The 26,285-nt window shown below is 60.1% G+C and overlaps 1 protein-coding gene across 1 annotated transcript in view; it reads left to right on the top strand.

The window, feature by feature from the left end:
• The first annotated feature begins 10,910 nt into the window (after positions 1-10,910).
• The window catches only part of PTPRS (protein tyrosine phosphatase receptor type S), a 97,915-nt gene continuing 82,540 nt past the window's right edge, over positions 10,911-26,285 (top strand). Inside the window, exon 1 of the mRNA XM_053898225.1 lies at positions 10,911-11,115. The gene's annotated coding sequence lies outside the window, so the exon portion shown is untranslated. The remainder of the gene's footprint in view (positions 11,116-26,285) is intronic.

The raw sequence follows: 26,285 nt of genomic DNA, 5'->3' as shown, positions 1-26,285 counted from the left end.
GCTGATGGCTCAGAGCCTGGAGCCTGCTTCGGATTCTGTGTCTCCCTCTCTCTCTGCCCCTCCCCCGTTCATGCTCTGTCTCTCTCTGTCTCAAAAATAAAATAAACGTTAAAAAAAATTAAAAAAAAAAAAAAAAAAAAAAAGCCCCGCCCTCGTGGCTCGCACGATGCAGGGGAAGACAGATGTTACACAGTTAATTCCACAATTAGCTCTCACACTTAATGATTTAAACACGAACTGTTCCAGGAGGCAGGAAGCCAGGAGGGCCACGGCCGACTTCTCAGCTACCGGGCAGAGGAGGGACAGCCGAGCGCTCGGGAAGAGCATTCCTGGCAGAGGGAACAGCATGTGCGAAGGCCGTGAGTCAGGAAGGAGCTCATGGTGGAGAAGAAGACAGGGCAGAGGGAGGTTGGCTGGGCCTTGTGGGTCCTGGGGACGGGGAGTCGCTCTGTGGAGCCCTAGGATGCTCTTGAGAAGGGTCGGGTTTGGGGCATGGGAGGAATCATCGATTGAAAGGGGAAAACATTCATTTGACGAACGTTTATTGAGCACCTGCTGTTTGCCGGGCCCCGAGTTGGCTGCTGGGGCCGCGGGAGCAACCAAGACAGGGAATATCGGCCTGTCTTTAATAGCGAGGAAACTGAGGCTCAGAGAGACGACGTGGCTTGTCCGGGGCCACAGAGCTGCCTGGTGGCAAGCGTGTGACTCCAAAACCTGGGATTCATGTGGTCTCCCATCCTGGTCCTTAGAAGAAAATCAGAAGGGCTGCCTGGAGGAGGAGAGAAAGGGGGGAAGGGAGGAAGGGCTGGGGAGGAGGGGGGGACTTTCGGAGCACCCTCCAGGCAGCAGGACCAGGGCCAGGGACAAGGTGTAGACCGGCCAGATTAAAGGAAAATGACTCTTAGCAATGCCCCAAACGAAGGTGGCTCTCCCATGTAGGGAGTGAGGGTCCCATCTCTAGAGGTGTGTAAGGCCGGCTATGTCAGGGAGGGATTTCCGCTGACACTGTCCTCCTCACACCCCTCGACTTTCTGGGGGCCTGTGGTGCGGGGCGCAGAGGGGGCCCCACCCGTGACCCCGGGGCCGCCTGGGCTCAGTTCCACTCAGTGTCCCCAAGACCCGGTTTCCAATTCCAGGTCTGCTGTGTGGACCTGCGCCGGCCCTCAACCTGTCTGTGCCTCGCCTGTAAAATGGGGTCATAACAGCACAGCCCTCCCGGGGCTGCGAGGGGGCCCCGGGAAACATCAGGAACAGGGAGTGCTCAGAAAATGCTATTTCTGGTGACATCTCTAACTCGGGTCATCAGCGGGGGGCCGTGGTTGTCACTGGGGCCTTGGCGGGGTCTGGGACACACTGGGAGTGGCCGGCAGCGTCTGACAGGCCTCTAGGGGCGATGTCATCAGTGTCCCCAGCTCCGCCCTCTGGGGACTCCTGCTCAAGTGCTCCGGGATGGAGTAGGCGCCCCTTCACTCAGTCATGGGGGCTCGAACACCTCAACCTGGGGCATCAGCGGCGGGAGCCAGAGAACTCGGGGGGCTGTGGGCGCCCCTCCCCCCCGGCGGGTACACCCCACAGGCCGGGTCCTGGGCAGGCGGCAGCACCTGGGCCCGCGCAGTCCCCGCCACGCTGGTCCCCGGCTCCCGCTCTCCCTCCCCGGCCCCGTCGTCCTCCCCTCAGCAGCCAGAGGGCGCCCGTGAGCAGCTCGGTCAGGGGCCGCCCTCCTCAAAGCAAGAGGTAAAAGCCCCCAAAGCCCTGCGCGGCCTTCCCTGGCCCCCCTGCCCTCTCTCACTCTGCTGCAGCCGCAAGGGCCTCCTCCTCCAACATGCTTGGCCCTGCCCTGCCCCAGGACCTTTGCGTGTCTGTGCCCACAGCCTGGGACGTTCTTCACCCACGGCCTTCAGGCCTCCGTTCACCCATCAAAACGAGACCTTCCCTAACCCCCCCTGTTTAAAACCCTTCCCCTTTCCTGCCCCGCCCTCCGCCTAGAACTTCCCACCGTACATTTATCTGCCCTTTTCCACGTCTGTCTCTCCTAGTAACACGTCGGCCAGGGGGTGTGGCCTGTTGTGTCCCCTGCTGCGTCCCCAGGGCCTGGCCCACAGTAGGTGCCCCCCAGGAAGCATCTGTCAGATGCACGGACGAATCAAGGCATGAGCTCCGGGGGCCGCGGGGCCCAAAGCCCAGCCCTGCGTCTCCCAAGCGATGCGAGCCTCCGGGCACCGCCGCCCCCTCCGAGCCTCGGTTTGCTCTGCTGTAAAAGGGGCAGAAAACATCAGTTTTACTCCATGAAGACGATTCCTGCTGCTCGGCTGTACGGGAAGCCCGCGGCCCCCGTCCCCACCCCCCGCCCCCCCAGCCAGGTGCCCGTCAGATGAAACGTCCCTGAGGTCTTGCGTCTGTCACCTGCCCCCCTCCCCTGGGCCACCGGCTCCCGGCTCCGGAACGTCCCAATCTTTCAGTTGTGTGTGTGTGTGTGTGTGTGTGTGTGTGTTCCGAGGAAAGTCATGACAATATTGGGGGACAAAGACGGTGGCCATAGGCTGTGGGGGGGGGGGGGGGAGGGCCAGGCGCCGCACCTGCGACGCTGCAGCGCCTTCGAGTCCCTCGGGCACAGGAAAAGCGCCCCCCTCAAGGGCCCCCCGAAGTGCCAGGCACCGGGAGAGGAGCCGCGCGGGTAACTGGGACGCAGGCGAGCGGATTTATTTAGCACTTCCCGTTTTATCCTGCGCGACATCGCCGCTGCCAGGACGATCCCACTCGCCGCGTGGCCGGGTGGGAGCTGGGGGGGCGGGGGAAGGGCCAAGCGCAGCCCCCCGCGAGACTGCCCACCGTGCGCCACGCCCCCCGCTCCTGCCCGGAGCCCGGCGTCCGCTGGGAGGTGAGCTAACGACACCATCACGTCCACCAAGGGCCTACGGGGCGCGGGGCACCGCCCCAGGAAGGTCAACCAAAGGCCAGCCGTGCGACAGGGACAGCGACCCTCGCAGGTGGGGCAGACTTGCCACCGGTTGCCCCTCGCGCGCCTTTTGGCAGCAGGCGCCACTGGGCCCAAGCACGGGCTCAGGACTCGCTCATAACCCCCCCCCCCCGGGGCGGAACCGCCCCTCCGAGTACCTGTCCCCCCTCCCCCCGAGTGTCTTGTCGTGGGGAGGAGGATGTCACTCTGGCCCATCCCACAGCGGTAAGGGTGACCGGTGCCTCATCCCGCCCACATGCGCCAGCCCGGAGCCTCCCGTCTGTGCCCGGAAGAAAGCCCTCCCCCTTCAAGTACCTGTCCGGGTGCCCCAGGACTAGCCCCCACCCCACCGCGGCGGCGCCGCAGTCTATTCCCAAGATGCACCTGGGCATGGTATGCAAATGAAGGGAGTTAACCCTTTTCCTGCAGAGGGGAGGTCCCACGCAGCAGGTGTTCAGCAAGCCCCGCCTTGTGCGTGGCTCTGTGGGGTGAACGGGGTGATGGGCCCCCCGCCATCCAGGGCCCCAGCCCGGCTTTCATAGCGACTTCAGTAAGTGAGTCGTAAGTAAGGCCGAGGGCTGAGGGCTGGAAGGGTCGGGAGGGCGGGAATCGGGGCAGAAAGGGACAGAGAGGGCAAGACTGGCAGGAGGCACAGGCCGGGGTGGGGGGAAAAGCCCGGAGGGAACACGGTCCGGGAAGCAAAGGTCACAGCTTCTGCAGTCAGGCTGGTCTTTGCCCCAGTCCTGTCCCTGAGCCCGTGATGTCCCGGAGCCTCAGTCTCCTTATCTGCAAAATGGGTCTCAGGAAGGCCCTTACTACCTGGGGCATCGCCAACTTTCAGCAAGATAATTCAGCCCGGATCGGCCTTCGGTGTTCCTCAAACAGCAGTCTCTCGGGAGCGCTTGACCACCGGTTACTTTCGTAATTTCTTTCGACCCACTCGCCTGCTTCTGGGGCGGTGTAAACGTCGTGCTTGAAAAGGCACGTTATGTCGCCCCTCGCCAGCCAGGGCTGCGCGCGAGTCCAAACGGAAGGAGCCCACAAAGGCGAGCTCGACTAGCAAGTCAAAGGCGCCTAAGGCTGAAGTTGACGGAGACGAGGAAGGAAAAGCCAGCGGCGAAATCAACACACGTCGTCGGAGAAGCCCCGGCCTGGGAGCCCCGGCCTGTGTTCTCCCGCCTTCTCTGCACGGACTCCCAGCCAGCCCAGCGCTCTCCTTCCTGGGAACGGCGGGCAGCAAACGGGAGCAGGCGGGCTTTCGGGGGCCACCCGGCACCCACCTAAGACTTTCTCCTGGAAGGAAAATAGAAGCGAACGGCTTTGGAAGTCAGCGATTCTGTGCATTTTAATGCTCGATGTGAAGACGCCAAAATCACCCCGTGTGCCCCCCCCCCTCCCCTCGAACATCCAGGTGGCCAAGCTTGGGGCCTGTGTTAAAATTGGGGGTGGGGGACTCTGGCTTGGTGAGGCTCGCGTCTGGGTCTGGACGGCGAGGCCGGGAGTGTCCCTTGGGCCCTGGATACAACGTCTAGCACAGCCCCCCCACCGCACCCCCCCAGTGGAAAACCCAGGAGTGTGTCCCCGAGAACAGGTAAGACAAGAGGCCTGTCTGCACCAGCCGGTAGGAGATAACAGGCCAGTTCTGAAGACCGTCATCGGGTCCCCAGGGAGGCAGTGTTGACAGGCACAACCGTCGGAAGCCACACCCACGCCCAGCCACGGGAGACCCCCCCCACCCGGGACACACACACCGCGAGGTGCTGCTCAGCCTTTCAGTACGCTCCTTTACAAACGTTTTTCTTCAGAAATGATCATAGCTTCACAAAGAGTTGCGAGAGTAGTACAGAGGCCCCTCACCCAGCTTCTCCCAAGGGTCACATCTGGCAAAATCATGGAACACGGTCACCGTCAGGAAACTGACGTTCTGCAGCCCACCGACCTCGTTCAGATTTCTGAAGTTTCCATGCACTCACACGTAGGCGTGCCTGCGGGCCTCATTCTTGTGTGTGAGTGTGTTTAAAGCTTATTAATTTTGAGAGAGAGGAGTGGCCATTCGACTGAGCAGGGGAGGGGCAGAGAGAGAGAGAGAGAGAGAATCTCAAGCAGGCTCCTCAATGTCAGTGCAGAGCCTGAGGCAGGGCTCGACCTCACCAGCCGTGACATCAGGACCCCAGGTGCCCCGTGTGCATTATTCTTTACCATTTTATCATACATTCAGCTTCATGCGACCCCAACCCAACTGAGACGCACAACTCTCTGTCACCACAAAGAAACATGCCGCTTTAAGAAAGAATTACCTGAAGGACCCATCAGTCCTCCTTGTCTAATGTGGATGGTGGCGCTGACCTGGGCTTATAAACATGCAAATATATGCACTCCATATTAAAATAATGGAAAAATAAGCTAAAAACTTCGATAAAAAGCAGAACATGATAATCAAAGCTCTCCACTTGCATTCGCCACTAGCAAATTATCCTGGAGATCCTTCCCCATGGCTCCGTGCTACCTACCAAATCCCTTTTTCATAGCTGTATACTACTCCCTGGCGGGGTTGGACCTGGTTAAGTCAACCTCGTTCCCTCCTCATGGGTATTTGGATTCAATTATTCCCCATGGCTCCATGCTACCTACCAAATCCTTTTTCATAGCTGTATACTACTCCCTGGCGGGGTTGGACCTGGTTAAGTCAACCTCGTTCCCTCCTCATGGGTGTTTGGATTCAATTATTTCTTTACACTCCTCCAAATAACTCCCTCTGTCACGGCTCCATTGACCCCTCTGCAAAAAGACCAAGTCAGGGTGCTTCAGTTATATACCTGATTTCAAGGCAAAGAAAGTGACGTTGAAAAAGGAGACACAGGTGGTTTGTTCAAGGTCACACAACGCAGCGGTGGCACAGCCAAGATTGTTTTATGACAATTTATTGAGATACAATTTACCCACCATGCAATTCTCCCATATGAAGTGTATTCATTCAATGAGATCACAAAGATCTCATGCCTAGGGGCGCCTGGGTGGCTCAGTCAGTTAAGCATCTGACTCTTGATTTTGGCTCAGGTCTTGGGCTCATGGTTCATGAGTTTGAGCCCTGAGTCGGGCTCTGTGCTGACAGTGCAGAGCCTGCTTGGGATTCTCTCTGTCACCCTCTCTCTTTCCCTCCCCTGTTCCCATGCTCTCTCTCTCCCTCCCTCAAAAAAAAAAAAAAAAGTATTAAAAAAAAAAAAAAGATCTGTGCCTATGTTTTCACCCAAGAGTTTTAGCTCTCATGTTTAGGTCTACGATCCATTCTGAGTGAAATTTTTATATACGGTGTGAGGTAGGGGTCCAAATTCACACTTTTGCGTATGGATATGCAGCCTTCCCGGGACCACTTGTTGAAAAGACCATTCTTCCCCTCACTGAATTGACACCCTTGTTGAAAATCAGTTGACCCTAGATGTTTATTCTGAGCTCCCAATTCTTTTTTTTTTTAATTTTTTTTTTTAATGTTTATTTTTGAGAGAGACAGACAGAGCACCAGCAGGGGAGGGGCAGAGAGAGGGAGACACAGAATCCGAAGCAGGCTCCAGGCTCTGAGCTGTCAGCACAGAGCCGGACGTGGGGCTCGAACCCACGAACAGTGAGACCTTGACCTGAGCCAAAGTTAGACGCTTAACCGACTGAGCCCCCCAGGCGCCCCACCGAACTCCCAATTCTATTCCGTGGATCTACATGTCTGTTCCTGTGCCAGGACCACAGGGTCTTAGTGACTAGCTTTGTAATACCACTGGGAAATTGAGAAGTGTGGGCCCCCCACCTGTGTCCTTTCTCAAGATTGTTCGGTTATTCTGGGTCCCTTGAATTCCCATGTGAATTTTAGGATCAGATTGTCCAATCCTGCAAAGACTCCAATTGGGATTCTGAAAGGGATGAGATCAAATCTGTAGTTCAATTTGGGGAACGTTGCCATTTCAACATTAAGTCTTCCAGCCCAGCCACAAATGAGCCACTTTTCCATGTATTTATCTTTTCTTTAATCCACCCCCCGCCCCTGCCGGCGAAACTTTGTTGTTTTTGTAGCATAAGTTTCGCATCTCTTTTGGTAAATGTATGCCTTATTCTTTCTGATCAGTTGTAAATGGGATTGGTTTCTTCACCTTGTCTTGTTAGCTCGTGGCCGCTGCACAGGAAGTACGATGCCTTTTGTACGTACTGATCCTAGATCCCGCAGCCCCGAGGACCTGGTTTACTGGCTCTAATACTCTCTCAGTGGGTTCCTTAAGATTTTCTCTATACAAAATGATGTCAGGAGCAAACAGAGGTAGGTTTACTTCTTCCTTCCCAGGCTGGGTGTCTCTGATTTCATTTTCTTGCCTAATTGCCAACTTACAAGTTCCAGGACAAGGCTCAGTAGGAATGGTGAGCACAGACATCCTTGCCTTGTTCTTGATCTTTAGGGGAAGAGGTCCAGTCTTGCACCATTAAGGATGTTAAGGAGAGATGCACTTGGTCCGGTGCCCTCCCACGCCTTGAGCGTTTCATCAGGGAGAGATGGTGAGTTTTGTCAAACGCCACAGCCAGGATCCGAACCTACGTTCCTCTGGTTCCAGAGCCCTCATGCTTATCTCATGTTCTAAACAAGCAGACCCGCCCTCCCAAAGGAGCCCCACGAGGAGCCCAGTAAGGAGCAGGGCATCAGCAAATGGGGTGTCCCCATACACCCCCTTTCTCTTTGGCATTTGAGGTGAATTTGCAAAGGGAGAGCGCGCACAAAGTTTAATTTTTTTTTTAACGTTTATTTATTATTTTTGAGACAGAGCGAGACAGAGCATGAACGGGGGAGGGGCAGAGAGAGAGGGAGACACAGAATCGGAAGCAGGCTCCAGGCTCCGAGCCGTCAGCCCAGAGCCCGACGCGGGGCTCGAACTCACGGACCGCGAGATCGTGACCTGAGCCGAAGTCGGACGCTTCACCGACTGAACCACGCAGGCGCCCCCGCGCACAGTGTTTAATCGGAAGGAATGTCTCATGATGGTGAAATCGCTGCCATTGGGGCAAATCCTGCAGGGATTTAAGGCCGGGTTCTGCGCAGACAATCCTGAACTTGGCGTGAGGGGTCCTGTTTATATACAGCAATGGACGGCTGACGGTTCCGTGGTTCCCTTCCCATGGCCTCCATCAAAGCACAGTGGAGCTAATTACCAGGTTCTGGAAGACGCTGGGGCGGAGGCTGGGCTGGCAAGAGAGGAGGAGGCCTTCCCCACCCTCCAGCAGAAGATGCAAAGGTTCACTTCCCGAACTTTTCCCCCAACAAACAATGAGCCACACCCACAGCTGGCCAGGCAAGCAGACCCAAAAGGGACCCAGAACCCCCCAGGCCCCACCTCCCAGTCCGAGTTTTCCACTTTGAGGCTTTGAGGCTTAAGCCACGCCCCTGAGGAGAACATTCCCTCTGGGTTCTCTTAGGCTTACGGGAAGGCTTGGTTTGGTGAATCCTTAACACCTTTCTGACACTCGTCAAACTCCTGGGGCTGCGACGATATCAGACTAGACTGTTCTGTTCTCCTTGTATTAAATTTTTATGGTCACCCGGCTAGCTATCCTGTTTTTCCCATTTACAAGGGACACATTTGTCAAGAACCTCTTCTGGGTTAGGCGTGGGGGTGTTTGACATGCTGTAACTCATTGAACCCTCCCCCAAACCCTAGGAGATGGAGACGATTACTCTGCCCCATTTACAGATGGGCAAATGGAGGCACAGCCAACATGCGGAGACAGATAAAAACAAGCAAACTGACCAAAAGATAAAATCATTCCAAATTGTAATAAATAAGCCGGCACCGAGGTGGAAATGAACTTCAGCAGGACGGTCAGGGAGGGTCTCTCGGAGATTGGAAGGATGAGGGGGATCTGACCCTGGGAAGAGCAAGAGAAAACGCATCCGAGGCAGAGGGAACAGCCACTGCAAAGGCCTTTGATGTTTGCCAGGAACAATGAAGAGAAGCTGTGGGCGGAGTGGAGTGAGCAAGGAGGTGAGGGCAGGGAGGGGACAGGGGCCCGGTCATTCAGGACCACGTGTAGGACTTGGGATTTGGCCCTGAGTGAGATATTATCTATCTCCTTCCCTGCACTCTTAACTCCTGGAAGGTCGGAATTTTTTAGCTCGTCTTGTTTGCTCCTGTGTCCTCAATGCTTAGAGTGGCATGGCACACAGATCGATGGCCTGAATGGGTGGGTTTCCGGGGCATATGCTGCACTGTATTTTACCCCTTTGCTGTTCACAAAGGAACTCTCAGAGGTAGAGGTGTTGCCCCGTTTTGCAGATGGGAACAGCGAGGTTGCCCCATTTTGCAGATGGGAACAGCGAGGCTCAGAGGGACTTGTTCGAGGTCCCCTCCCCTCATAGGTGATAAGGCTGGGACTCGTGCCATATCCAGCCTTCCAGAGCCAGCAGTCTCCTCTCACTTTGCCTTCATGGGGCATGCAAGGCTTGAGCGCCTGCTGTGTATAAGGAACCGTGCTAAGCGTTTGTGCACAGACCATCCAGTTTGATCCATCAAGACGGGGTTGGGTCTCCATTGCTTGGATGAGGAAACCAAGGCCAGATTGTCAATGGTTAGGTCAGGGTCATGCAGCTAGGAAGGAGAACCAGATAGGCTCTGCAAACCTGGCCGCTGCACTGGCCGCCGGGAAACTCCGAGCTTAATTTAGGTTCCTTGTTTAATTATTCATTCTCTCCTCTCTCTTCTCCTATTTATGACTTCCGCCTTCTCATTTTGTTCCCGGGGTTAATGCCTTTTGTTTATATCTGCATCTTTGGCCTGGAATGAATGAATCGACGATTTTGGAGGAAAAAAACCCCAAATTCTAAACTTGTGTCCTTTTGTGGGCACAACGCCCTGTCCAAAGACATACCTTGGAGAAATAAAACGCTCTCAGGGTGTTCAAAACTTGTCTCTTGTTTGGTGTGTCTTTTTTTCTTTTCTTTTTTTTTTTCCTCATCCCATTTTCTAGCACCAACTACAGGCTAGGCAGCACATTATCCACTGTTCATCCTTCCACTGTCTTATGAGCAGGGGCTACTTTGTCCCAGTTCACAGACAGGACGCTGAGACCCAAAGGGGCAAACCCATTTCGCAAGGGGGAAAACGGAGGGTCAGGGACGTATGGCAAGTCACGGTCTGAGCTGGGGTTCCTATGGCGCTCCGTTCTGACCCCAGGGCAGCAGGGAATGCCAATTAGGTGGGATGTTTGTAACGCGCTCACCCTGTAGGAAATGCCCCCTCATCCATTCAGCCAATACACAGGGCTCCCTCGGCCCTTTGGAGTCACGTCCTAGTGTGACCAGAATTAAACCACAATGATGGATTAGGGAACGGAGCGTGGGGCGGCTGGTGGCGGCGATCTGGGAGGGCTTTTCCCGGGAGCTGGCATTTGAGCAGAAATCCTAAGGAGAAGGAAAAGATCTCGGGGGAACGCTCTTCCAGGTGAAGGAACAGCAGGGGCAAGGGCCCCGGTTCAGGAGGGCGCAGGGGGGAGGACCCGTAGCGAGCTGGCCGGGGGGCTGGAGCGCGGACATTCCCAGGCAGGTAGTGGGTGCGAACGTGGATGTGTTCGAAGGGTGCCGGGGGAGCCGCAGCGGCATTTCAAGCAGGGCCTGGCAGGCACCACGCCCTAGATGCCAAGCGTCCGGGGGGTCTCGGACGCGAAACCGGGGCCCGAGGAGTCCCTCGCGCTGACGCCACCGCCCGCGCGTCCCGCGTAACCCAGCGCCCCGCGCCCCACGTGCTCTCGCGGACCTTTAAACGCCCCGGGGGCACGTGACCAACCCACGCCGTGTCATTGGCCGGGGGGGCGTGGCCGCCGCGCGGCTGCGCAGTGACGCGCGCGGGCCGGCCCCGCCCCGGCCCCGCCCCCGGCCGGCGGCGGCGGCGGCGGCGGCGGCGGCGGCGGCGGCGGCGGCGCTGGCGGAAGGGATGACGTCACCGGCTGGGGGGGCGCGCGATCCGGCGCGAGGGGAGCGCGAGCCGCAGTGAGTGTCCTCGCGCCGCCCGCCCGGCAGCCCGGCCGGCGCGCGCACGCCGGGAGCCGCTGGCGCTCGGGCTCCGCTCGAATCCCATGCAACAGCCAGGATGTGAAGCGGGGCAGAGCCGGGGGAGCCCAGCCCAGCCAGCCTCCAGGTAAAGGGGGAAAGAAACGTGAATTCGAGCGCAAAAAAACCTGCAGCCGCTCCAGTGGGGGGTCTCGGAGGCAGCGGAGTGGGCAGCGCGCCGGCTTTGTGCCGGGAAAGCCTGCACGGCCATTGTGCTCGGAGGATGCTCCGCTGCAGCCGGCTGCACGCCCAGCCGCTGCGCCTGGCTAGCGGCGTCCGAACAATGCCCCCGAGGGGCTGGGCCGGGGCGGGTAGGGGCCGCGGGGAGGGCTCCGCGGGCGGGGCTGGGGGGCTTCGCCGCGGCGGGGGAGGGGGCTGGGCCGGAATCGCCCGGAGCGCGGCGTTGGAAGCTGCCCAGCGCCGCCGGCTGCACCACCCCGGGCTGCGGGCGGGGCAGAGGCGCGGAGGGGGGGACGCGCGTGTGTGCGGAGGGGGAGCTGGCCCCGGCGGCTCCCGGCCAGGCTCCCCGGGCGGGTCCTGGAGGCAGGGGGCGCTGTGCCGGGGGTGGGGGTGGGGGCTCGCGGGCGCCCCGAGCGGAGACCAGCCCGGGACGGGTGGCTCCAGCTGGGAGCGAGGGCGGACCGGCCGGTGCGCCCAGGGCGGCTGCTCTGCCCGCCGCCCTCGCTCTCCAGTCCCCCTCCCCTGGAGACCTCCGACTCAACACCGTCTCACCCTAGCGCCCTCCGGGCCTCGTCGATCCCTGGGGAGGGGGGTCGCCCCTCCGACACCCTGGCCTTGCCCCACCCTTCTGCGGCCCCGGCGCCCCCTCCCAGCCCCCCCCCCCCCCCCAGGCGGGGCGAGGCTCAGCCCCCAGCCCCAGGGACTCTGGCGGACAGACGGACGGGCGCGCGCACCGGTCCCCGACTTCTCCGCGGCGCTAGCGGCCCCTTGGGGATCCCGGGAGAGGGGAAGCCGCCCCTGGAGCCAGCAGCCCGGGGGGGTTTTGCGCGCCCCGGGAGCCCCCTTAGGGGCGGCGGGGGGGGGGGGAGGGGAGGTGACGTCATCCGGGGGGGCGGAGCCGTCGGAACCGGGTTAGGGGGGGCTGGGGGGGCGTGCCCTCAGGAGAGCCCCCCCGGAGTTAGTGTGCGGGAGTCCTGGGCGCAGGGGTTGCGGCCAGGTTGCGGCCAAGTTCATTGCTCCTTATGAAAATCTCTCCGAAATTTAGGATCCCCCTTAGCACCCCCTAAGTCGTGGACACTTTCCTCCATGAAAACCCCCTAAATCGGAGAACTCCCCTTCAGCTGTTTTTTTTTTTCCAGAATTCTCAAATCAGCGAACCCTTCCGCAAACTGGGATTTTTTTTTTCCAGCCACAGTTCCTATCCCCCCTCCCCCCCAAATCTGGAACCTCCTTCTTAGTGACCCTTCCCCTTATTTCACATTCTCCTGTGGTACCGTACCTGTGCCGCTTTTGAGAATGCCCCTTCATCAAATTTCGTCACCCCCTAGGGACCTCATTTCCCAAATTAACAAACCTCCCCAGCGCCTCCAACTGGGGGACACCTCCCCTCCCCTCCCTAGACTCAGCTGGGATTCCCCATTTCCCCCACCTCAATCCGAGGGAGTCCCCATTCTGAGCATGGGGTCCTTCTATCACTGGCCAATCCCCCACCCCCCTGAAAAATTAGCCTGGCCAACCTAGCTGTCCAGGTTGCGTGTTAACAGTCTAAGCAGCAGGGACAAAGCTGGAGGGTCCCCGAGAGTCCCAAGGACAGGTACCAGCCTGCTCTGGGCCCCAGCGGCCTCGGCTCAGACTTTGGCCGCCTGTGTTCTAGCTTTCCCTCCATGTCCCCCATCGCTGCTGTTCCTGGGGCGCCGGGGGCAAGGGCCCCTTTTGTTTGGGGCACCCTGCTTCTCCCTCCGTGCCGCCTTCCGCCCGTGAGAAGAGAGAGCCAGTCCGCGCCTCTACTCTTGTGTGATACCAGCTGCTGCTTCTGGAGCTTTTATTAATGGCCGAGGGATTCGGTCGATTCTGCCATTTGCATAGCTCCCCTCCCCCTCCCAGGGTCCCTTCCTTTGTGCCCCCCTCCTCCTGCCAATCTCGCCCGCCTTCTGTCCCTCAGCTCTCTTCTTCCTCTGCCAGCTGATACTTTGGCTGCTGAAGGCAGGCAGCTGGGGCTGGGGGCGGCTGCTCACCGCCCCCGCACCCCAGAGCCCACCCACTTGGTCCTGGGTCTCCGGCCCGAGCCCCCTGCCCCCTGCCCCCTGCCCCCTGCAGTGCCCTCCGCCCAGCATCTCTGGCTGCCTTGCTGTCTGTGTGTGTCTCCGTTCTTCTCCAGAAAGCATCCTCCTGCCCGATCCCCTGGGCCTGGGGGGGCACCTTCACCATGACGGTGCGCTTCTGCCTGGGGCCTGGGCCCCCCCCAGCCCCCTGGGGGATGCCACCCGCCACCGTCGATTGCCTTGAGAGTTGGTATAATTGGGCTCAGGCAAACAAATCGTCGCGGGAGACCCGGCCTGCCTGGTGAGCTCATGTGCTTTTCTATTCCTGCCACCCCAGCCGATGACATCGGCCCCCCAGGGGGTGAGCGGGGCTGGTGCTGTCACGCCAGTGGCCTGGCCCACCCGCCACCCCCCGCAGGAGACGGGAGACGGGACGGACATTCTGGCGTGGCCGGGTATGGCCTTGGAGGACGCTGCCGGGGTGGTGGCTGGGCCCCTGGGGGATCCCTCCTCTTCCTGGGTCCCTTCCGGGGGGGGGGGGGCGGTGCAGGGAGAGGGTCCCTGAGAGCCAGGCACCTGTCCGCTGCCCGCACAAGTCATTGCGCGTTGACCGTGCTTCTGTCCCTGTCCCCTCCAGCGGAGATTCTGAGCGCCTTTCTTGTTTCTCTGCTTCCCAGGGGATTCCAGGCGTCTTCACGAAATGTCCGTGGGTCACAGGTGGAGACTTAAGGCATTTCTCTCCCAACACTGGGACCGTAGCTCTGGACCGGGGTGTTGGGGAGCAGGTGCGAGGGCGCAGCTCCCTGGGGAGCTCCCTGGACCTCGGGGATATAGCGGTAGCATCTGGGTGGGCATTTCTGGAGCTCTCGCCGTCCATCTATTTTCTCTCTGGGTCACCCCGCGAGGAGCTTGGGGCTGTGCCTGGGGTTCCCGGGCATGACTCGGTTTCCCCGCCTGCCTTCTGGGTCGGCACTGGGGAGCGTGTCACGGGTGTTGGGAGTACAGCCCTCACCTCCAGCTGCTGCTTCCTGGAGGCCGGTGCCGGGAGACCTGTGGCTTTGGTGATTGGTCAGTTAGGTGGCCCGGGAGGGACGAGGGGCAAGGGATGCGTGGGGACGATGCAGCTCCCAGGCACAGTGTGGCTTTTTCACAGAAGCCCTGCATTCACCTGCTTCCCGTGACTAGTACAGCCACCGCGTGCTTGTGGGGCGGGGGGGGGGGGGGGTGGGGGGGGGGAGACAGGGGGACATTTAGAGGGTTCGGGATTGGGAGGAAAACCCTAAAAATAAAGGTGGATATTTATAAACCCGGCGGGTTTGGGGGATAATTGACAAAGCTTCATGTTTTCAACTGAGAGCGATCCCCCCCCCCCCCCCGCCGCCCTCCACTGCATTAGTCCCATTTGCGAAGTCATTCGGAGCCCGCGGAAGGTTCTTGAGGTGGAGTGGACTCCGTGGGCGAGTGGCGGTCTGTGGTCCCTCTCCAGAGGTCTCGTGCTTCTGGAGGGAGACTCTCGTGCTGAGATGCCAGGGTCCCCAGCTCTCCTGTGCATCCAGGCCAGCCTCCCGGCACCCCCTCCCATGGGCGGGCACCCCCTTTCCCAGGATTTGCAAGGAGGAGGCCACCCCTCTCCAGCGAAGGTGGCTCAGACCGCCCTTGCTCTGTCCTTCCCCTCAGCAAACGATTCCCCGGGTAATGGGAGACACCCCAGCTGCCAGCCGGGCGGGGTGGGCCCAGCCTCTGGTGGGGACAAGCAGGGGACGAGATGAGGGCATCACGGTCCTGCCTGCACAGGATTCCCCGTGCCGATCGGGGCCGTGGACAGGTGTCGCACCTTTGCCTGCCCCGGGGGAGAATGAGGGTTCCAGGGCTTTTCACACGTTTGGAAAATTTTGTCTTGTCCTCCCCTGGCTTTGGTCGGGCACCAGAAAGCTGCCTGCTCGGCTCGCAGGGTGGGGAGCACGGGGTGCTGGCAGAGGGTTAAGGTTCAAGTGCACGCTACCCCGTCACGGGCAGGAGGGACGGCCCAGAGACAGGGACGCCCTAGCTCTGAGCTACACAGGAAGCCCAGACGCCTGGGTCTCAGCCCTGGGGTCCAGGTTGTTCCCCCCCCCAACCCCACCCGCACCCAGCCTCCCCGAAGCCCAAGCCATCAAGTGTAGTATATGGGTTTTTTGTGTTTTTTTTTTTTTTTTAAGGAAAGAAAAGACACTCAAGAAAAAAAAAGGAAAAAAAAAAAAAAGAACCCCGACGTACCATTTATTTCTGTCTTGTCTCTGGCTGATATTTCAGAAGCGTGGGGGGGGGGGTTGTGCGTGGGGAATATGAAAAATCAATTGGCTTACACTTCTGCAAAGGCGAAAATTAACGAGCGGGCGGGCGTGACTCATGGACAGGGCCTCGACTTTCGCACTGCCACATTTTTGTCTCTCCTTTCCGTACCCTCCTCCGACGAGACGCTGGTCCCCCACCCCTTCCGGGGGGGGGGGCCTGGCCGGGCCAGAGGTGGGCTTGGGGGGTGGGGGCGCTGTTCTGGGCTCCCGCGAATCCCCTTTTCCGTCCCTGGGATCCAGGCCAGAGGGGTTCCGTACCTGAAAATACACCGGGTTTTTGTCTGGCATTGTGTTGCCTTTCACACCCGGGTGTCCTCGGGTGTGTGTGTGTGTGTGTGTGTGTGTGTGTGGGCGGGGGGGGGGGGGTGTCTCGGAGCTTGGGTTCCTGGATTGTGGCTCCTTCTCCGTTGCCTTCACTGGGGTTGAATCCCCAATGTCTTTTTTTCAAGGGGCCCATTTTGTCCCCAGCTCCCTGGGTGGTGTTTGCGGCTTTTGAGTTTTATGTGTGTTTGTTTAAATCTTTGCTCTTAGCCTCTCTTAGGAAGGCCGGGAGTCTCCTGTCCCACCGGGGGAACCGAAAATCCCAGCTTTTCCTGCCGGGTTCCCTCCTTCCTCTCTCCCCCCCTGCGTGTGGCCTCGCCTCTGCCCCTTCACCTCTCTCCGTACGGGAGCCTCCTCGCTTGCAAAATGAGGTTCTGCCTCTGGCTTCGGGGTCCTGACTTGTGCCCCTGCCCTGTCCTGCTGGATCTGTGCAGGCTTGCAGGTTGGTTGACCTCTCTCTGTTTCTTCCGTCTCTAAAATCGGGACGATCATAGCCCGCTTCGCGGCGAGCCGGGACATGAGATGCTTCGGGTACAGTACCTCCCTCGGGTCTCGGAGGGGACCCTTGCTGGCTGTGTAGGTCCTACAACACCAGGACCCCGTGTGGCACCACGGCCTCGGCCCCAGAGGCCCAGGACCCTTGGACGGAGGCAGGCTGCGTGGAGAGGGGCTGGGAAGATGCTCTATTGTCGTGCTGTCGCATGGGTAGTAATTCAGGGGTTCTGGGGAAGCGAGGTCGACGCATCTGTGTGTGTATAATTTAATGCCGCTTATAATTAACCCGTGATCAGCAAATGAGGGGATGTCGGGGGGATGATAATAGCCGCCCCGCCCGATTTGGAGCGGATTCCCGCGCCAGGCCCTTTGCTGAGCAAGCATTATCAGGAGCGCCCTCGTCGCCTTTAACCTCCCCACCCCACCCCCCCGCCCCCCGTTAGTGCAGTTTTCGTGCTCAGAGCCCCGTTTTGCAGAGGGAGAAACTGAGGCACAGGAAGGTCTTTCGCTGGCCTGAGGTCGCACGGAGGAGCGACACAGCAAGGAATCTTTGCCAGGGCCAACGGATGCTGGAACCCGAAACCTCAACTCCCGGGGACAGGCGGCCGGCTCTGCCCAGTTGTCAGAGAAGTGATGCTGGTCCACCTGCTGGGGCACCTGGGAGACGTTAGGGCTCCTTCCTCGGAGGGTGAGAGCGCAGATGCGGGACTGGGGCTCCCTGGGGCCCGCATCCCCGCTCTGGCTGCGTGACGGGGGCCGGTTATTCGAGTCCCGTCTTGCCGTTGTCTCCTCTCTACAGCGGAGGATAATTGGTACCCGTCGTGCGATGTCGTTGGGGGAACCGGGTGGGTTAATACGTATAAAGCAACGCGTTGACACGTGGCCAGACCTGCCTGGCAGGGGCTCCCCAGCAGCCCCTCGATGGGGTCCAGCACGCGAGACATGTCAGGATGACTCAGTCCCTGCAAACTGGGGCGTTCCCCGTCACTGGCTGCCTAATCAAGGCCACCCCACCTCTGCGGCAGGACCGGAGCCGCGGGAGGGCCGGCCAGGCAGGCGGGGAGGGCAGGCGGCTGCCTGGGGAGGCTCTGAGACCCCAAGTGGTGGCCCCCTGCCCCCCCCTCGGCTTGCAAAGCCCGTGGCGGGTCTGAGCGAGTGCCCAGGGAGAGGTCTTGGCTTTGAGGGCCGCCCTGGAAAGGGGTCACTTTGCAGGCTCGGGTGCAAGGGCGTGCATTCATTCATTCATTCATTCATTCATTCATTCATTCACGAGTTCATGCATTCGGCGAGTAGTTGTTCAATGCTGGCCGCTGGAGAGCTCCCGAGCCAGGCTCTGGGTTCAAATTCCAGCTCTGAGATCTCCGCGAGGGACGTCGGAACTAAAATCTGCCCCGCAGACCGAAAGGCCTGTGTACCTTCTTTGTCCTTTTTTGTTGGTTTGTTTCAAATAAAAGCAAATTGAATTTACATTCTGGGGATACGGCAGTAAACGAGGCAGTCTCGAGGTTCCGTGCTCCTTGGATCCTGCAGTTTACTGGGGGAGACTGAGTACGTAAATAAGCAAGAAAAAGACCTTTAAACGAGTGTGGCCAGAGGTTGCTGGACGTCCCCGAGAGCTGGGGTGTGAATGTCACTCCCAACAGAGACCTGGGAGCTGGGGAAACACCGTGTGAAACAGCTGTCCGGCCGAGGCCCAGAGAGGGAGAGGAGCTGGCCCCGGACACACAGCCAGCCACACCTGCCTGCAGGGACATCTGACTGTCAGACTCACACAAGTCCGAAGCAGGAAACTGAGGCAGGAAGGCGGGTCAGGCATGTCCTTCTCAAACCCCAGTGCCCATCAGGGCTGGGCAGGTGATGCCTCTGGGTGACGTGCACCCGGCAGGCCCCCCCCGCCCCCGCCCCCGCCCCGCCAGCCCCAAACGTCTCCACGGCCTGATCTCCTGGTTCTTTTGAGAAAAACCAGAAATCCCGATTTTACGTGACATTTTGCATCCTTGGACCATTCCTTTCCTTAAAACACCTCCACTTGCCGGTTGTGACCTCGACCCTCGTTTGCTACGCCTCAGCCTCGGTTTCCTGGGAGGCAATGCGGGGGTCAGAGTCACCGCCACCTGGCTGGGTTGAGAGGCCCGGGCGAGATAACTCGCGGGGGAGGGCTGAGGACCGCCCGGGCCAGCGTTCGCGCTCGATACACGTTGGCTCTGATTATATTAATATCGGTCATGATGATAAACTTGACTTAGATGAAATGCCGTGCAGAGAGGGAGCCGGCTTGTCCCGTGGGGCAGAGCTGTGAATTATCTTCTGGCCACAGGACCCGGGGCTCACGCTCTCATCTTTTCCGGAACATACCTGTCTGGTCTGGGGCCGGGCCATTGGTCACCAGCGTCATTTGCAGGCTTTATCGTTCGTAACCCACGGATCCCGGGCCGTGTCTGGGGACATCTGTGATCGTCAGCACTGGGGGTGGGGGGCTCCTGGCACCGAGTGCGTGGGGCCAGGGATGCCGCTCAGCCCCCCCCCCCCCCACAGGGCCCAGACGCCCCCCTGAATGATCTGGCCCTAGCTGTCAATAACGCTGAGGTTCAGAAACCGCGATTCACGCCCAAGACCTGTGGCGGCGGGAGAAACGAGGCAGGACGGCCGTTGGTGTGCCCGCGACCGCCAGCCTCCTACGCTCACACCATCGTGCTGGGACTGCTGATGGGGTCCCGCCGCACACCTGTCCCGGGCCCACTTGCCCAATTGATTTTCAGAAGCGGGTAATTGCCCCTGACGTATGGATTCTGGAAAGCGTGGCTGGCTGGGGTTCCTGGCTCCGGAACACGGAGGGGCGCCCCGTCCAGGCCTCTTTTCTTCCGTTCCACCTGGCCCCGGGAGCCTGGACTCTGCCCTCACCGGGAACGGCTTACGGAGGCCTGAACACTCTGAGTTGGAATCCTCACGCAGTCCCTCCCAGCTGGCTGAGGCGACCCGTGACTCCCTGCACCCTGAGCCTTGACTTTCTCATCCATAAAATGGGGGGGGGGGTGCGTCTTGCCCTGCTGTACCACGGGGATGAAAAGGTGTCGTGTTAATATCGCAGCGGGGACCCGGGTTGCACCAACAGGGGCTGTGTGGCTGTGCCCTCCCGCCCCTCGACTTCACGAGCAATCAGGGCAGGTGAGCACAGAGCCCCCAGCCTACGATTTCCCAGCCAACCGCAGCACAGGGGAAACTGCCCCAACAGGCGTTGAGTCCCCTTGTTGTGCAGCCCGCACCCTGCACCTGGCCTCCCTCCAGCTTTGCTGTTTGCTCCTTGCATCCTTCGAGTGGCCCTAGAAGGTAGCAGCTGTCGCCCCATCTTGCAGATGGGGAAACTGAGGCACGGCATGGGATGAGACACTGGAAGGAGTGGAGCCCCTTCTGGGTGGGGGCTGCCTGTCGGGCCGCAGGCAAACAGGGGCGTCACTCCTGTGCAGACCAGGAAGGTTTGCCCTCGGTTTAAGCCTCCTGCCGGTGTCCCCAGCGGCCTCATGTTTGCTTTTTCGGTTGTCGTTTCATACTGTCTGTCTGCCCCTTCCGGAATGGGAGCTCTACCAGGGCTCTCCTTGGACCAGCCCGCCTGGCTTTTGGGAGCCACTGCCGTCTCCCGCTCGTGTCGGCGTGTCCCATTGCCCAGATTGCGCAGGTCGTGGTGGGGGAGGGCCCTGCGTCAGCAGCTCCCCGGGCAGGGACGCCAGGAGAGCAGGTCCCCAGGGCGGGTGCTGTGTGGCTCCCTCCAGTTGCTTGCCCTCTCTGAGTCTCTACGTGTCTGAGATGTCCGGCCCCGAAGCAGCCATGGGCGGCCGTTGAGATCCAGGGGTCCTGAGGATCGGTGTCAGGGGGCCAGGGAGCCCCGAAACAGTCTGTGAGGTTTCTTATCTTACCTTCCTGGGGAGAAGGTAAGAAGCCCAAAGGCCAGGGATCCCCCAAAGTGCCTAGTAGTGGGGCCAGGTGATTTTAAGACTCAGCCAGCCCTGATGTGTCTTTGAGACTCTGCGTGTCTGGCCAGACGGGCAGAGAAGTTGCCACGGAGCCCCCTGGAACAGGCCGGGCTTTCGTTGGGGGACCGTGTTGGGCGTTTTAGAACCCGCATTCGGGTCTTGGCTTGGCCCCGTGAGCAGCGTGTCCCTGGGCCGCTGGATTCACCTGCTGGGCTTTCGGTTCCTCGTCCATAAGATGGGAGTGAGACGGTCTCTTGGGAGGTTGGAAGGGTCCCTGCTGAGCGTGTCTGGAACGTGCTGGTGCGTGGAGGGCCCCCTGGGGAAGCGGCTCCCGGCATCGTCCGGAACCGTATGGTGATGATTAATGGCTCGTGGGAGCAAATCGGGGCACCTGCACACAGAACTTCAGGGAACAAAAGCTTCGGGGCTGCTGGCAAGCGCTTGGGTCCGCGTCTGGCCTCTCCCGAGGGTGTCAAGCCATGTCTGGAGCCTCCCCGCCGCAGGGCCCAGAGGCGGCTGGCGGGAGCCGGTGGCCAGCCCGGGGCGGATGAAGGCACCTGTCATATTGACCCTGTGACTGATGGGGGCACGAGGCTACCCCAGGCCCCCCCTGAGCCGCAGTGGGGAAACCCATCGCGCCAGCGTGGCCATGGGCCTCGGAGGCCTTGGGGGGGTCAGTCCTGACCTTGCACGAGGCCCCCGGACTCCCTGGCCAGTGCTCTGCCCGGCACCCCTCAAATTTCATCCACCCGCTGTCGTGATATGTACCTTTCGCTGCGGCTGCCTGGTCCTCCTGACGACCTGATAGTTTTTTTTTAAACCTCTCTCTCTTTAAAGCTTAAAAGAGAAAACTATGTCTTACTCTCGTGAACGGGAACCTGATACGTCCTTGACATAAGTAGGTGAAACCTTAAAAATAAATGTGAGAGTAAAACAAAACAAAACAAAACAAAACAAAACAAAAAAGCCAAAAAACAAAGCAAAACAAAAACGCCTGACGTTAAATTATCTTGCTGCCGCTGCAGGCTTAGAGCAGAGGCCAAGGGTTACTGAGGCGTTAAAGCCGCGTTAGCACCCACAGGAGACTTCACCCTTCGGCAGGCTGGAGGGAGCCCGGGACGGAGCGGCCCCCTTGCTGGTTGTGTCAGTGTTCCCGAATGCTGTGGACCTGTGTGTGTGTGTGTGTGGGGGGTCCCCCCCGGCCGCGCGGGGCACCTGGGTCCCCTCCCACCTTCCTTCCGACCAAGATGCTTGGACTTCCCGGTGACATCCAGGGTTTTCTTTCCCAGCGGCCTGGGGAGAAGGTTCCTTCTCCCTGAATTCGATTAATGAGCCTATTAAAAACTATTTATTTTCCCTGACAGTTGTTTACTGGGGAGAAGGAGATGGGTTGGCCGGGCGGCCTCCCCGGGCAGGCAGGTGCCTCGGGCCCTGGCGTTCACGGAGCACGGACCGTGGGTTGGGGTCCTGCCTTTGGGGGGCTTCTGGCCGCTGTTGCCCACCTTGGAGTCTGGGGAGGCAGACCCAGGGGTGAGTGAAAATCATCCCGGCTTGGAGGCCCTGGAGGCAGCCGGCTGGCCCTGGGACCTCCCTCTTCTTCCCCCCCCCCCGGGGCTGAATTCTGATGCACCAGTTTGAAACCTGAGAGCTGACCCCCTCGGGGGTCTCTCCATATCCCTTCTCCTCCCCTCCTTGGCAGTTGAACTCCTCTATGACTTATCTGGGCACATGGCCACCTGGTGGGAAAAAACCAAACCAATCACTTCCCAGTACACCTTGCAGCTGTCTGCGCTACGTGATTCGGATCTGTCCAGTGGGATAAATGAATGGAATTTCCTGGAAATGCCATCAAAGGGCGGAGCACATGCTCCCTTCTTCCCCCCCCCCAACCCCCCACCAGCTGGAATACAGAGGTGATGGTAGGCATCCAGGCAGCTATTTTGGCCCAGGAGGCAGCTATCATGGATGAGAATGGGGAAACAAACCAATGAAGGATCCTGGGTCCCAAACATTGTGAGGTGGGCCCCCTGGCCGTGAAAGGCCACCCTGGAAGCTTCCTTTTATATAGGAGAGAAATCACGCCTCTCCCGCAGCCCAGCTTGGTCCTAATAGGGGTAGTACGTGAGCCTCCAGACACAGTCCTCTTCTCCGCTCCCTGTTAAGTGAGGCTTCTGTGCCCTCCCCGTTATTATCTGCACGGTGATGGGTAAAATTATCATTTGCAAAGCGTGGCCTGTCCTCTGCCGCCCATCTCCCCCCCGTGACCCCCTCTGCTTTGACGGGAGCTCCTTGCCGAATGTATCTTATCATCTGCCTCCCGCTCTGGCCGGGGCTCCTGGGGGGAGGCGGTTTTTTTGCCCGTCTCCTCCCTGGTGGCCACAGCAGCCGGTGAGCACACAGTAGGGCTCAGCGCACGGGTGTTGCGTAAACAGGTCTCTGTTGGGGGGGGGGGAGGGGGGCGAGGGAGGCAGGCCTGAGGCTTCCCCAGGAGGCCGATGGCCGTGGCCCGAGCTCTCCCCTGTCATCTCCGCCCCCCAGAGTCGGCGGGTTCACTGGCAAGTTGGTCCCAGCGGAGCTCCTGATCCTTCCTCCCGCCCCCGCCCCCGCGTTCTCACCTCGCCTCCAGAAATAGCCCCTTTAAAATAGCCGCGTCCTCGGTTCCTCTGCCTGCCCACGGTGGTGACGCCGTGCTGACGGGCCGGCCTCCTTATTGCTGTGGGATTTTTAAAAATATGTTGGTGCTCGGTGTTTTTCCTCCCTTTTATGCCTAAGGATGCCCAGCCATCCACAGGGCCGGTGTCCCATCCCTGACACCCGCCCTTTGGGCTGTGTGCTGCGTGGCCCTGGGGACACTCCCTTGAAGCCTGTGTGTGTGTGTGTGTGTGTGTGTGTGTGTGTGTGTGTGTGTGTTTGGAAAGGGGACCTATCGGGGTTTGGTCACAGGGTGGGACCTTTCGGGGCCTTGGTTTTACCCGCCTGTGGAATGGGGGCGTCGCGGGACTTAGGCAGATGGCCGAATCTCTCTGTGCCTCAGTCTATCCACCTGGAAACGAGATGCCTGAGGGCGTCCCCTCGGGGCCCGGCCCACGGTGGGTTTTCTTGAGATGTGAGCCCACCTCGCGGTATCCAGTCCCTCTGAAATGACGCCCGCCACCCCGCGGAGGGGAGGGTGTGGTGAGTGTGAATGTGGCACCAGCTGTGTACCTGCCACTCCCGGGAACCTTGAGGAAATCACTTCCCCCCTCAGGGACTCAGTTGTTCTCATCCTTTAAATGGGCCCATCCCGCTGGCTTGTCTGTCAGGAGGCAGCTGGGAGAGGCGCCTCCCCGGCGGTTTCCCCTCATCTCCCGGCCGAGTACACAGCAAATGCTCTGGAGACGTCACGGACCCCTTCCTGCCATGTTTATTCTTGTCATTGACTGAGACCGCGTAGACCGTGGCTAACAACCGGACCCGAGGACCAGATGGCCTGGCTTTGAGGCCCAGCTGCTGCTTCCTTGCTGTGACTTCGCTTCTCCCAGCCTCAGTGTCCTCCTCTGTAAAATGGGGGTAATGGAGACCCTCCCCTCCCTGGGTCCCTGGCAGGGGACGGGGGGGTCCGGTGAGTTAGCAAAGGAGAAACCCTAGGGCAGGGCCGGGCTCAGAGTGAGGGCCATCTCGCGCTTGTAGATAGTACGTTTTCCCACTGAATGTCGGGCGCCTTCCAAGTGCTGGCTGTGCCTGGGAACAGGATGAGGGAGGTAGACGCTCCTCCAGTCTGTCTGTCGGTGTGTTTGGCTTCCAGGCCCTGGCTCAGCCTCCGGGCCCTGCCTCCCACCGGGCAGGGATTATGACGCCCGGAGGGACGTGCCCGGCCCGGGCCGCAGGCACCGTGGGGGCCGCCTCCGCTTCCTGCCTTGTTCAGCAGGTGTCGGGCTGCCGGATGGCCCCGACCGGGGCTGGCGGCTCAGGAAAGGGCAGGGGGCAGAGTCCGGGGATGGCTCCCGCGCGCACGGGGACAGGAAGGGCCCCCCGCCCGCGAGGAGGCGTGGAAGCTTCCGCTGGAGGCTCGGCGGCTGGTTCAGCGGTGGCCGCTGCCTCCCTCACACCTCTGTCCTCCGGTCACCTGGCCGAGTTTCTGGGACACCTACCGGCCGCTGGGTTCTCTTCGGGACCCAGTAGGGGAGGAAGCACCTGCCTGGGTGGGACTCACGGTCCGATCAGGAAGACACTAGGAGCCAAATAAAATACTCGTCGTGTTAGATGGTGAGGAGAGAAAGCAAGGAGAAAAGGGGATTTGGGAGTGAGGGATGAGGGTTGTCATTTTAAACGGGGTTGTAGGGACAGCTTCACTGAAGAGGTGACAGTGTGAAAAAGCCCTGATGGAGGTGAGGGAGGGAACCAAGTTGATCTGTGGGGGGGGAGAACGGTCTGGCAGAGGGCACAGTCTGTGCAAAGGCCCTGGGGCAGGCAGGACCAGGCCTGGTGTATTGGAGGAACAGCCAGGGGGCCTGTGTGGCTGGAGCAGAGTGAGCTCTGGGGAGAGCAGGGAGGGGACAGGGCCTTGGGGACCTCAGGGAACACTTGGGCTTCTCCCCCCAGAGAGATGGGAGTCCTGGAGGGCTGTGGGCAGAGGAGGGGGGAAACCTGACTCGGCTTCTCACGGGCGCCCTCTGGAGGCGGCCGCCGGGAGGGTGGGCTGGGAGGGGTGACGTCTGAGGTGGCTCAGGCGGGTCCGGCTCAGGCTCAGGGTCCGGCTGCTGGACCAGGCGGGGACAAGTAGGCAGATTTGGGGCAGAGTCTGAAGGCAGACTTCGTGGGTTTCATTTTTACGACAGCTCTGTGAGGGACGCTTCTAGCCGTTCGACGGGTGGGAACGCTGAGACCCAGAGAGGTCGGGGCATCTGCCCGGCGTCACACAGCTAGGTGACGCCTGGTGGCCGGCTGGCCTTCCCGGCCGACTCTGCTGGGCCCGGCTGGGGTGCAGCTGGTTCCAGAGCCCTTGGCAGCCATCGCCTTTTGCTAATTTATAGATCGGCCACACGCATTTAAAGGCTTGTGTGCGTCTGAGTTCTCTTACCTGAGACGCCGGCCGGGGTCCCTGCCCCGTCCGGTTGTGGGAAGATACTCGGTGAGTGCTGTCAGCTGCGTGAACGCCCTCTGTCAGGCCTGGACTCAAAGTCTGCCCTCACCCCTTACTCAGCTGTGTGACCTGGCGGCTGTCGCCTGCCCTCTCTGAATTCTCCTTTCCCGTGGAATCGGACTCTGCTGTTTGTTCCCACCAGGGATATTTGTTGCGCACCTGCTCCGCGTGCCGGGCAGTTTCAGGCCGAGGGGCTCTTCCTGCCTTGACCCCCGCAGCCCCCCGAGGGTCGGTCGACAGAGCCCAGGGTTCGGGGCCCGCGAGGGTGGGTAGGAGCCCGCCAAGGGAGGGGTGTCGGCCGCTCAGAGGTCAAACCCCAGGGCGGTCACCCCGTGGAAGATGCGAGGCCGTGGGGCTTGGAAGCAGAGACCGGTGCTGGGTGCGAACCCCCAGCTGGACAAGGCCAGGGGGGAAGGCGATTCAGAAGAGCCGGGCTCGGGACCTGAGTCTTATGTTTCACTGACGCTTCCCCCTTACGTAACAGTGTCCCCCCGCGCCTGGCGCTGGGCCTGGCCACAGCAGGCGCTCACTCAAGAGGTCACGGTAGATGTCAGGTTAATGGGTCCATGCTAGGCATTCAAGCCAGCGGGCACGTGATAGGTGCTCAGTAAACAGGCGCTGCCCTCCGTCCCTGATCTGGATGATGCCGTGTGGGCGTCACTTTGGGGTGACTGCATTCTGAAAGGCCGGAGGCCCAGAGGTCTGGGTCTTTCTGAAGTCCGACAACAAGTTCTGTTGAGCGGGGATAACCTTCAGGGTTTCTCTCTTCGCCTCGGCTCAGCCTCACAACTGATGAG

This window comes from Panthera pardus, unplaced genomic scaffold (assembly GCF_024362965.1).
Source record: "Panthera pardus isolate Hobbes unplaced genomic scaffold, ASM2436296v1 HiC_scaffold_8, whole genome shotgun sequence".
Classification (NCBI taxonomy): domain Eukaryota; kingdom Metazoa; phylum Chordata; class Mammalia; order Carnivora; family Felidae; genus Panthera; species Panthera pardus.
The sequence above is the reverse complement of the archived record's forward strand: the minus strand, read 5'-3'. Positions and strand labels throughout refer to the sequence as shown.